The sequence below is a fragment of the Cetorhinus maximus genome, chromosome 17 (assembly GCF_964194155.1).
Source record: "Cetorhinus maximus chromosome 17, sCetMax3.hap1.1, whole genome shotgun sequence".
In the NCBI taxonomy this organism is placed as follows: Eukaryota; Metazoa; Chordata; class Chondrichthyes; order Lamniformes; family Cetorhinidae; genus Cetorhinus; species Cetorhinus maximus.
The window spans coordinates 6,356,381-6,369,148 of NC_135895.1; the positions used below are offsets into that span (position 1 = coordinate 6,356,381).

At 43.5% G+C, this 12,768-nt stretch overlaps 1 protein-coding gene across 4 annotated transcripts in view; it reads left to right on the top strand.

The window, feature by feature from the left end:
• Nucleotides 1-2,028: 2,028 nt before the first annotated feature.
• The window catches only part of ssx2ipa (synovial sarcoma, X breakpoint 2 interacting protein a), a 71,393-nt gene continuing 60,653 nt past the window's right edge, over nt 2,029-12,768 (top strand). For all 4 annotated transcript variants that reach the window (XM_078560668.1, XM_078560670.1, XM_078560669.1 and 1 more), the window contains exon 1: nt 2,029-2,273. The gene's annotated coding sequence lies outside the window, so the exon portion shown is untranslated. The remainder of the gene's footprint in view (nt 2,274-12,768) is intronic.

The following is a 12,768-nucleotide window of genomic DNA, read 5'->3' on the forward strand; positions in this document are numbered from 1 at the left end:
CTGGGATGATGAGTGAATAGGACTTGGTGCAAATTAGGATATGGGCAGCAGAGTTTTAGATATATTTAGAGTTTATGAAGGGTGTAAGTTTCTTTTTATTTGTCCTTGGGATGTGAGCACATTGGCTAGGCCAGTATCTATTGCCCATCCCTAATTGCCCTTGAAAAGGTGGTGGGTGAGCTGCCGCCTTGAACCGCTGCAGTCCCTGTGGTGTAGATGCACCCACAGTGTTGTTAGGGAGGGAGTTCCAGGATGTTGACCCAGCGACGGTGAAGGAACGGTGATATATTTCCAAGTCAGGATGGTGTGTGGCTGAGAGAGGAGCTTGCAGGTGGTGGTGTTAGGAACATAGGAACAGGAGTAGACCATTTAGCCCCACAAGCCTGCTCCGCCATTCAGCTACAGCATAGCTGATTGTCTACCTCAATGCCATTTTCCTGCACCCAAAATGACAGTGAAGGTAGAAGACCAGTGCAGAGAGCATAAGAATTTTGAAGTCTAGAGGTGACAAAGACAGAATGATAGAATACAACACATGGACTGTAGCAGTTCAAAAAGGCGGTTCACCACCAGCTTCTCAAGGGCAATTAGGGGGGGGCAATAAATGCTGGCTTAGCCAGTGACACCTACATCCCATGAAAGAATAAAAAAAACAGGTTGGACGTAGTTATGTTTAAACAGCATGGTGCTTTTTTCAGACGCACATGGAGCACTACATACAGCTCTGGTCACAGGAGAGAATGGCGAGAGGATTTATAGGAATCAGTTAGTTTAGTTTCCTCGTGTCAGTTCTCAGTGACATTGCCTGTTTCACTAAGGTGGAGTCTACTTTAGAAGAGAGAGAAAACACAGCTTCAGTTTTATGTTGCTATAGCAACTTTTGATCACATAGTAATTTGACAGAAACAGAATTCGGACAACCCTACTCGCAACAATCAGCAAGTCTCTTGTTGATAGTTCCAGTGACAGGAAGGTCAGCAGCCAGAAGATGCAGCTTTAGAGAACCAGTGGTGACATGAAGAGAATATCTTCTACGCCCGTTATGATCCGGAACACGGTCCCTGGAAGGGGCAGTGCCCTGGCCAATAGTTAGCCAACAATCAACGTCACAAAAGCCCGATCATCTGGTCATTATCACATGGCTGTTTGTGGGATCTTGCTGTGCGTTACATCAGCTGCTGCGTTTCCTACATTAGGACAGTGACTGCGCTTCAAAAAAGTACTTCATTGGCTGTAAGGAATATGAGGAATTGAGTTCCTGCGTCAGATTAGCAGGATTATTGCTGCGCAGAATTCAGCCCATGAATGTCTGCACCTGCTCTCTGAACCAGCAATTCACTTAGTGCCATCCTCCTGCCTTCTCCCTGTAGCACTGCACATTCTTCCTCTTCAGATAGCAGTCTAGTCCTCTCTATAATGCCTTGGTTGAACCTGCCTCCAACAGGCAATGAATGCATTCCAGACCTTAGCCATTCGCTGTGTGAAAAAGTTTTTTCAGGCCATCGGGGAACAGGGGGCTCGGCTATTACCTTAGCGTTCCCAGCCCACCAATCAACCCCAGGCTTACTGGTTTCCCTGACAACCGCTGCGCTCAACCAATTGGCCGCCGCATTGGAATAAGGCGCCGGCGTCGACAGCTTCAAAAAATAAAAAGCTTTCAGAAGCGGGAGGAGGGAGCGGGTGGGCGAGCGACTTGCTGTAGTTATGTTTACACGGGACGGAATCTAATCAGAGGAAGGTTATAAATAATTGGGTGAATTCAACTGATTTCCAGCAGCGCGATATGTTGGGGGCGATGTAAGAGCGGCTATTGACTGTCAGTCAATCCAGTGAGGCGGGCCTAGGCTGGGGTAGGCCTTGTTGCCATGGTTTCCGATTGAGCGGCGCGCGCAGCTGGCGGGATCCTCCCCCCTTGCTGCCAGGGCGCACGCGCGCTGCCGGACCCGGACCAGAGTGGCGCGCGCAGCCTGCGGGTTAATTGCTACTTGCAGTCGGGACGCAGGCGCGTTGCCGGACCCGGACTGCAATACCCTCAAATGTTACTTTAAGCAAGTTATATGGTCCTCACTCACTCATTAGCACTTTATTCGATCTGGCACAGATACCCCCCCCTATATTTTTTGTTTTCTGCGTTGCTTTAATCGTTTGACAGCTTACAAGTTTTTTAAGCCTGGCTGCGGAACCTGTTGCCCTCTTGTGATTTGAAGCCGTCTTTATTTCCCCCCCCACCTTCCACTGGAGATTTTTTTTAAACCACTGGTTTCTGCGAAGAGGTAACAAACTTTGTTTTATCGTCTGTTTGTTCTATTTCCCTATTCTAATTCTGTGGGCGTGCGGTGGAGGCGTGGTTCTCAATGCAACAAGTGCAGTTTTCCTACCTAGAGAATATGTCCCCACTTATGGGGTGAGACCAAAACTGGAGCTCGTGAATATAAGATAGTCACTAATAAATCCAACAGGGAATTCAGGAGAAAACTATTTACCCAGACAGTGGGTGTGAATCTGGAACTCGCTACATGCAGTAATTTGATTGAATAGCATAGATGCATCCAAGTGCACTCTAGACATGTGCATGAAAGAAAAGAATATTTTAAGGATATGCTGATAGGGTGATAAGATAGGCTGGGAGGAGGTTTGTGTGGAGCATAAACACTAACGTAAGACAATTTGGCTAAAAAAACATGTATCTGTGCAGTAAACTTAATGCATTTTTAAGTAAAGGGTTCCTGATGTTTGTGTCACTACTTTAGATGCAGATCGAGTTGCTGACCATTTCACTGAGTCAGTAAGGTAAATGACTTTATAATTAAAGGTGCTCTAGGTTTAAAATTTTCATAGTCAAAACTGGTTTGTGAATAAAATTTATAAACTTCACCAAAAAGATTGCATAAGTTAATGTAGTACGGTTCCGTTTTTTGTAATTACATGTTCGGCTCGCCAGTAGCTCAGTTTTGAAATGCTTTTGAATGTGCAGAAAATTTCTAAAATGTAAGTTTTTTTTTAATCTAAAATTTTGTTGCCAGCATTCTAACTCGCACCGAGTCCTGTTCACTCATCACTCCTGCTCTGAAGAAGAGTTGTTTGGACGCAAAATATTAACACTGTTTTTCTCTCCACAGATGCTGTTAGACCTAATGAGTTTTTCCAGCATTTTCTGTTTTTGTTACTCCTGCACTTGCTGACTGGTAACTCTTCAACTGTAAAATTCTCATACACTTTCAAATCCCTATATAGCTTTGCCCTTTTCTGTAACCTCCTTGGAGATCACTGCACTCCTCTCCAATTCTGGCTTCTTACCTCTTATTTCCTTTGCCCCACCTTTCAGCAGCCTGGGTCCTGAGTTCTGGAATTCCCTTCCTGATGCTTTTCACCTCTCTGATCTCTCTTCCTTTTTAAGTTTCTCTTAAAATCTAGCTCATGAGTGAGCTTTTGGCCATTTGCCCTTATGTTAAAGTTTTGTTAATACACCTGTGAGGTGTCTTGGAATATTTTATGATTTAAAAGTTTTTTATTAATGCGAGTTGATGTAAATTGAGCACCAGACTGGTCAGTTTTAAAATGAGATTGTTTGTTTTCCCTAGTTGTGGAGATTTGATTGTGGCCCTGGTTGCAATGTGGCCCTGGTTGCAATGTTGAAGTTGTATCATTGCCAAACAGATGGATTGTTTTACATCATTTGCAATGCTCTCCTTGAAATGGGTGTGTTTTGATCTGGTGAATGGTTTGGTTTTGCATTAGAGTTGAAAACTGTTAACAGTTTGTTATGTGTGTTAACATTAGTTACTAGTTGTTTGTCGCTAAATTATCTTGGTCTCTTCATGCTATGAAATGTGGGTATTCATTGCTTATCCTAGTGTCCTCCATTGAGCTTCAGATTAGTAGACTTGGGGAATTGAATTCACTATGTTAGAATTTGAATTCAAAGTCTCTGGACTGCTATAACCAGTATGTGTTCATACATCTCTTATTGGATTATTTCAACCAACTGGCGGAATGGGCAGATGTAGATGAAATTTAATATAGAGAAGTGTGAAGTCATACATTTTGGTGGGAAGAATGAGGAGAGGCAATATAGAACAGAGTACAATTCTAAAGGGGTTGCAGAAGCAAAGGGACCTGCGAGTATGTGTGCACAGATTGTTAGAGGTGGCAGGGCAGGTTGAGAAAGTGGTTAACAAGGCATATGAAGAGGGGTACAGAATTTACCAAAAAAAGATGTTATGAATGTTTATAAAGTGCTGCTTCAGCCTCAGTTGGAATATTGTCAAATCCTGGGCACCACATTTTAGGAAGCAATGAAGGGTTTAGGGTGTGTACAGGAATGGTATCAGGGACTTCATTCACATGGATAAATTGGAGAAGCTGGGGTTGCTCTCCTTGGAGAAGAGAAGGTTGAGAGGAAATTTGATGGAGGTATTCGAAATCATGAAGGGCCTAGGCAACAGATCGGAGGAAACTGTTTCCTTTGGCAGAAGGATTGAGAACCAGAGGACACTGATTTAAGTGATTTGCAAAAGAACCACTGGCGTTATGAGGAAGAACATCTTTTACACAAGTGGTTAGGATCTGGAATGCGTTGCTTTGCAGATTCAGTCATAACCTTCAAATAGAAATTGGATGAGCATCTGAAGCGTAGTAACTTACAGGGCTATGGGGAACGGGCGGGAGAGTAGAACTTGCAGAATTGCTCTTGCAAAGAGATTGAACACAGTGGGCTGAATGGTCTCCTGTGCTGTAAATATCCTATGATTGATTTTCCATGTGAAATGGTGCAAGTTATGTGCAATAACTACACGGTGAGAATTATTATCCTGAAAGCATTGGTAAATTGCTCAGCACCAAGTGCCACCACAAGCCACTGGAAATTTAGTTGTCTTGTTTCCCTGTGGAGTACAACAAGTGACTGCCTATTGCATCAAAACATATTTTACCAAAATATTATTTCGCTGCAACACTGAATATTGTGCAATCATTTATTAAATTCTTTTGATTGTGAAGGTGTCCTGTGTATTTCAGCTCATTCCTAGAATGCTCACTCCCAAAGTGTTGACAGGTATCTTGTGAGTAATGGAAAAAGAACCAGAAAATTGTTTGAGTAAAGAGAGATTTCGTCGTGACCTCATCAGGACAGAAACAAAACCCAAAAGCTTGAGGAATAACTGTTCGCTGGTGCATTCTCGAGGCGTTGCCATGGAGAAATCAGAGTCCACTTGCCAATCAATCAGCACCCCTTTCTCATGCAGTATAAATTGGTTGTTCCCTTTGAAATTTGGTATTCTTGACATTCTGTCTTGATGAACATATAGATTAGGAGCAGGAGTCGGCCTTTCAGCCCTTACAGCCTGTTTTGCCATTTGATCATGTCACGACTGATCTGACTGGCCTCAACTCTTCCTGCCGACCCCAATAACCTTTAACTCACTTGTTAGTCAAGATCTGTGCAAGATGAAAAGCTTTGACAGCGTATCTAATATTTCAGCAATACTCTCGTCCCGTACTACCCTGCGACTATTCATAAAATAGTTGTATTCAATTCAGTGAACTACATTTTATAAACGGTTAGTACATTTAATAAAACTTTTTTTAACAATTCCTCAACCACCCCCTTGGACATTAAATGCCTCTACTGCCAACGCACAGTAGCAGCAGTGTGCACCATCAACACGATGCACTGCAGCAACCCACCAAAACTCCTTCGACAGCACCTTCCAAACCTGTGACCTGTACTACCTGGAAGGACAAGGGCAGCAGACACATGGGAGCACCACCACCTGGAAGTTCCCTTCCTTGTCACACACCATCCTGAATTGGGTCCGTATCACCGATCCTTCGCTGTCGCTGAGCCAAAAACCCGGAACTCTCTTCCTAACAGCACTGTGGGAGTATTTCACCACACAGACTGCAATAGTTCAAGAAGGTGACTCATCATGACCTTCTCAAGGGCAGTTGGACAATACATGCTAGCCTTGCTAGCAACTCCCCATCTCATGAATGAATGAATGAATAAACACAAATGAAGTTTCTGAAATTTTAAAGCTAGCTTGACAACACAGCTGACTGCTAGTCTGAAATATTAGGTATTAACTCCTGTAATAGGAAGGCGAACCACTTCTAATTACTTTAAAAATTGGTTTCTGATTTTCTTGTTGAAAGCCTAATCCTGATTTCCCTATTATGAGATCCTTGTTTCAAAGCATTGGTTTTCAAATAGGGTTCCCTGTGGTGCTTTCAAGGGTAATGCAGGGAGTCCACAGATCATCAGATTTGTCAGTCTGCAGCAACAGACATGAGGTTTGATAGCAGTAGTGTTGTTTTTCAGAATGGTCAAAGCAGAGGCATGCTTTGCTTTGCGTGTGGTTAGAATTTGCATTTTTCCGCACTTATTGACTTGTCTATTAATTATTTCTGTCTATGTAGCTGATGTTATCTCTCAGAAGTTAGAACAAAGGGACTCTGGTAACGTTAATATTTGCAGTGGACCCCTGAAAGGGGGAAAAAATGAAACCTTTTGAATATTAAATATCATTTTTAATGTTTAACTACAATGTCAGCATTCGTATTCCACAGATCAGCTGCAGCAACTGACCCGAGCCATGATGACAGTGTTTTGGAACTGTCAAAGCAGTAGGATTTGTTATTGAGTCAGTTAAAGAATAAATCAAAGTGAAGACTTTGCCAACTTTTGTCGTTACTGCAATGCATAAGTATTGACACTGGAAGGCACTTACTGGATTATAACATCAGTGACGCTGTTGCTGTTAAATGTACAAATGGTATTTCAACTTAAAATTACAGCCATTGACATTTCTGAAATTAGCTACTTTGACAGCAATTTTGGCTTGAGCAGTTGTTTGGTATGGCAAATTGTGCAAAGCTGCTCTTGACAGACAAAGCCGCTGTGTTTTTTCCGTGCACAGACAAGTAGTATAAGCAGAGTGCATCAAAGTGACTGGTGTCACTGACTACAATTTTTCTTACAAGGCAGAAAGAACCTCTTGGCATGTTTTGATATTTTTTTCAAGTATTCTGGTTATTCCTTTAAGTTTAGAGGTCTTGGGTATTGTGCTCACTCTTTCACCTGGATAGCATTACAAGAAACGACAAAGCCCTTTTTTCACCTTCCCAAGCCCATCCTACCCAGCGCTTTACTTATCTCTGGTATGGAAATATTCCTGCCTCAAAGCTGTGTAGGATGGGAACAGGAGCAGGCTACTCAGGCCTTTCAGCCTGTTTCGTATGCAGTTGGATCATGCCTCAACTCCTTTTATTCACTGTTTGTTGCAAATCCTGTGATGCCCCTGCCTCAAAATTCTGCTGATCTGTGTTGAATATTTCAGTTGACCCAGCATTTACTGTCTTTTGCAGGAGGAAGTTCCAGATTTGTATGAAAAAGTGCTCATTAATTGCGCTTCTAAATGACAGGGCTCTAATTTTAAGGTTTGCCCTCTTAATTCCTAGAGAAGATTCTAGACTCTTTCTCTCTTTCCCCCCCCCCCCCCCCCCAATTAGAGGAAATAGTTTCTCCTTATCTATCCTATGAAATCCTCTTATTTAAATTGCTCTTCAATCTCTTATATGTCAGTGAATACAAACCAAGATTTTGCAACCTGTCCTCATAACTTAATCCTTTAAACCCTAATGTCATTCTGGTGAGTCTGCACTGTACACGTTCCAAGACCAGTGCACTATTCCTGAGTTTCTTCCTTTTATTATTTCATGAGATGTGGCATCGCTGGAAAGGCCAGCATTTAATTGACCTTGAACTGAACTAGGCCATTTCAGAGGACAGTTAAAAGCCAACCTCATTGTTGTGGATGTGGAGTCACATGTAAAACCGATCGGATAATGACCTCCTTCTACTCCCAGTCCTTGCCATGTATTCACTGTACCCTCTTACCTTCCCCTCTCTGAAGCTGATTGTTCTGTACTCAGCAAAGCACTCCGTTTCATATCCTTACCCCCTCACCCTTACCCCATCACCTGAATATCAGACTTGGCACGATGCTGAGCTCTCTGTCGCCTTCGATTTCGTGCCCACTTCTTTGGGCAGGAGTCCTCCCCCGTTCATTGGATCCTTTCACCTGCCTCCAGTATTCTCCCTCTACCTGGACCCCTCCCTCTGGCCTCTTAAACCTGCTCTTCATCTTTTCATTGAGAACTGTCTGCGTTACATTGGCTGTCTTAATTTCTCTGCTTCTCTCACCCACTCCAACCTACCTTCTCCTGAGCTTGCTGCACTCTGTCATCTCAGGTCCAACCCTGACTTTGTTATCAAACCTGCTGACAAGGGTGGTGCTGTTGTTGTCTGGTGTACTAACCTCTACCTTGCAGAAGCTGAGCACCAACTCTCAGACACTTCTTCCTACCTCCACCTGGACCATGATCCCAACACCAAAACAGACCTGCTGAGTTTTTTCCAGCATTTTATGTTTTAAAGGCAGATTTCCTTTCCTGAAGGACATTAGTGACCCAGTTGGGTTTTGAGAACAGCCACTCGCTTTGTTTGTGTGTCCTTTCCAGCTCCCATCTGCATGATTTATTGTGCCTACTAACATAGTGCTATCTGCGCACTGAGCAATCAACCCTATACCTTAACCCAAGTTATTAGCATTTATGGTGAAAAGCTGAAGTTAACCCTGATAACACAACTTGCAACATCCTGTTTGTTCGATAATATGGTATATGTTCTTGATGCACTAAAGTTGTGAATAATTTGTACCTGTAGCCTTGACCTCCACGTTTGTTCCGCTTATCATTATTGTAGTTCTTTTTGAAGCCACTTGAAAGCTCAGTCACCTGTTAGACATCTTTCTACACAGACGCATTAAGCACCGATCAAAGCTTAAGCATGGACATTGCTCTTGAGCCCTTCTGGATCACTGTGTGATCTAAAGCAATTTCATCACATTCTTCATTACTAAAGCACTTGCTTATTCATAAACAGAATTATGCCGTGTCTTTGTAATCCATAGAGATTAGTTTGTTCCTGTCTGTATTCAATCATGTAATAAATATTTATTATGGTTTGAATAATTAAACTTGTAAAATTAAAATACAGTCTACTTTAGACTCTATGTAGGCCATTGAGGATGGATGAGTGACGAGCAGGATTTAAGGCAAGACGGGATGTGTGCATCCAAGTTTTTGGGCATGTTTGTGTTAATGGAGGATGGAAAGAGGTCAGCAAAGGGAGGACTGAAGTAATGGTTGGGGTGACTAACTATTGCAGCAATGATAGAATGAGAGGCATATCTTTTTAGGGATGGAAAGGGATTAGGGACTGAAACTAAGTTTAATTGAATAGGATACCAAGACTTCAAACTGTTTGGTTGTGCCTCAGAGGGAGGGGGGAGGGAAAGGATGAAATCCATGGCAATGGAACAAAGTTTGTGATAGGGAGCTGTAGGCAATGATTTCCACCTCCCTGGTATTGAGCTGGAAGGAGTTGAGGCTTATCTGATGAGCAACCTGACAGAACGGACAGCTGGGAGGAGGGGATGGATTAGAAGTCATTGCTGGAAATTGGCATACTGTTACTGTTACAAAACACAAAATAGGACAGAGTGTTCCAGAACACAAAATAGGACAGAGTGTTTGGAAAGGGCTAGGAATCTAACTTCAAGCACATCAGATAAAGGGACAACAATGAGAAAGGGGACGGGAAATACAGGACTGAAGGTGTTGTATCTGAATGCACGCAGTATACGAAATAAGGTAACTGAGCTTGTGGCGCAGATTGAAATTGGCAGGTATGATGTGGTGGGCATTACGGAGATATGGCTGCAAGGGGATCAGGACTGGGAGATAAATACCCAAGGATATACATCCTATCGAAAAGATAGGCAGGTTGGCAGAGGGGGTGGGGTTGCTTTGTTAGAAATGAAATTAAATCGATGGCAAGAAATGATGTCGGGTCAGATGATGTAGAATCTGAGTGGGTAGAGTTGAGGAACCGCAAAGGTAAAAAAACCATAATGGGAGTTATGTACAGGCCTCCGAACAGTAGTCAGGATGTGGGGCACAAGATACACCAGGAGATAGAAAAGGTGTGTAAGAAAGGCAAGGTTACAGTGATCATGGGGAATTTCAATATGCAGGTAGACTGGGAAAATCAGATTGGTAGTGGATCCCAAGAAAAGGAATTTGTGGAATGTCTACGAGATGGCTTTTTGGAGCAGCTTGTGGTGGAGCCCGCTAGGGAACAGGCAATTCTAGATTTAGTGATGTGTAATGAGGCAGATTTGATAAGGGAGCTTAAGGTGAAGGAACCCTTAGGAGGAAATGACCATAATATGATAGAATTTACTCTGCGATTTGAGGAGAAAAAGCTGGAATCAGATGTAACGGTATTACAGTTGAATAAAGGCAACTACGGAGGCATGAGGGAGGAGCTGGCCAGAATTGACTGGGAGATGAGCCTAGCAGGAAAGACTGGAACAGCAATGGCAGGAGTTTCTGGGAGCAATTTGGGAGACACAGCAAAAATTCATCCTTAGGAAGAAAAAGCATACTAAAGGGAGGACGAAGCAACCATGGCTGACAAGGGAAGCCAGGGACAGCATAAAAGCTAAAGAGAAAGCATACAATGCGGCGAAGAGCAGTGGGAAACCAGGGGATTGGGAAGCCTACAAAGACCAACAGCAGAGGACAACTAAAAAAGAAATAAGGAGGGAGAAGATTAAATATGAGGGTAAACTAGCCAGTAATATAAAAGAAGATTGCAAGAGTTTTTTTAGATATATAAAGGGTAAGAGAGAGGCAAAAGTGGACATTGGGCCGCTGGAAAATGACGCTGGAGAAGTAGTAGTGGGGAACAAAGAAATGGCAGAGGAACTGAATAGGTACTTTGTGTCAGTCTTCATGGTGGAAGACACGAGTAACATCCCCAAAGTTCAAGAGAGTCGGGGGGGCAGAGGTGAGTATGGTGGCCATTACCAAGGAGAAGGTGCTAGGAAAACTGAAAGGTCTGAAGGTGGATAAATCACCTGGACCAGATGGATTACACCTCAGAGTTCTGAAGGAAATAGCTGAAGAGATAGTGGAGGCGTTAGTGGCGATTTTTCAGGAATCACTGGAGTCAGGGAGGGTCCCAGAGGACTGGAAAATCGCTAATGTAACCCCCCCATTTAAGAAGGGAGTGAGGCAAAAGACAGGAAATTACAGGCCGATTAGCCTGACCTCGGTTGTTGGTAAGATTTTAGAGTCCATTATTAAGGATGAGATTTCAGAATACTTGGAAGTGCATGGTAAAATCGGGCAAAGTCAGCATGGTTTCATCAAGGAGAAGTCGTGCCTGACAAATCTGTTAGAATTCTTTGAGGAGGTAATGAGTAGGTTAGACAAAGGAGAGCCAATGGATGTTATCTACTTGGACTTCCAGAAGGATTTTGACAAGGTGCCGCACAGGAGGCTACTCAGTAAGATAAGAGCCCATGGTGTTAGAGGCAAGGTACTAGCTTGGATAGAAGTTTGGCTGTCTGGCAGGAGGCAGAGAGTGGGGATAAGGGGGTCCTTCTCAGGATGGCGGCCGGTGACTAGTGGAGTTCCGCAGGGGTCAGTGTTGGGACCATAACTTTTCACTTTATACATTAATGATCTAGATGAAGGAACTGAGGGCATCTTGGCTAAGTTTGCAGATGATACAAAGATAGGTGGAGGGACAGGTAGTATTGAGGAGGTGGGGAGGCTACAGAAGGATTTGGACAGGTTAGGAGAATGGGCAAAGAAGTGGCAGATGGAATACAACGTGGGGAAGTGTGAGGTCATGCACTTTGGTAGGAAGAATAGAGGCATGGACTATCTTCTAAATGGGAAGAGAATTCAGAAATCTGGAGTGCAAAGGGACTTGGGAGTCCTAGTCCAGGATTCTCTTAAGGTTAACTTGCAGGTTGAGTCGGTAGTTAGGAAGGCAAATGCAATGTTGGCATTTATTTCAAGAGGACTAGAATATAAAAGCAGGGATGTGCTGCTGAGGCTTTATAAGGCTCTGGTCAGGCCACATTTAGAATATTGTGAGCAATTTTGGGCCCCGTATCTCAGGAAGAATGTGCTGGCCATGGAGAGGGTCCAGAGGAGGTTCACGAGAATGATTCCAGGAATGAAAGGCTTAACATATGAGGAACGTTTGAGGACTCTGGGTCTATACTCGATGGAGTTTAGAAGGATGAGGGGGGACCTGATTGAAACTTACAGAATACTGAAAGGCCTGGATAGAGTGGACGTGGGGGAGATGTTTCCATTAGTAGGAGAGACTAGGACCCGAGGGCACAGCCTCAGAGTAAAGGGAAGAAGGCTGTGGAGGCCAGGTCATTGAGTGTATTTAAGACCGAGATAGATAGGTTCTTGATTGGTAAGGGGATCAAAGGTTATGAGGAGAAGGCGGGAGAATGGGGTTGAGAAACTTATCAGCCATGATTGAATGGCAGAGCAGACCCGATGGGCCGAATGGCCTAATTTCTGTTCTTATGTCTTATGGTTACTTTGCGATGTTGAGATAGAACAATGTGGTTTGTTACTCTAGCTATAATCACTTTGGTGCTGCAAGTAGCAGAACCTGAACAATAGAGATTTCTGTGGGGAGGTGTAGGGAAGTTGGGCAGAGGTAAAGGCACATTTGCAGATTTTGAGGACGAAAGGGAGATTAGAGGTGCCGCAGTAATTAGTGATGCTGGAAGCATGGGATGTTGTATGTTCATGGACCGTGATGCTTGAGCAAAGGAAGCCATTGCCATTACCACTTAGTGTGTGGCCACGGAGCAGAAATGGGTA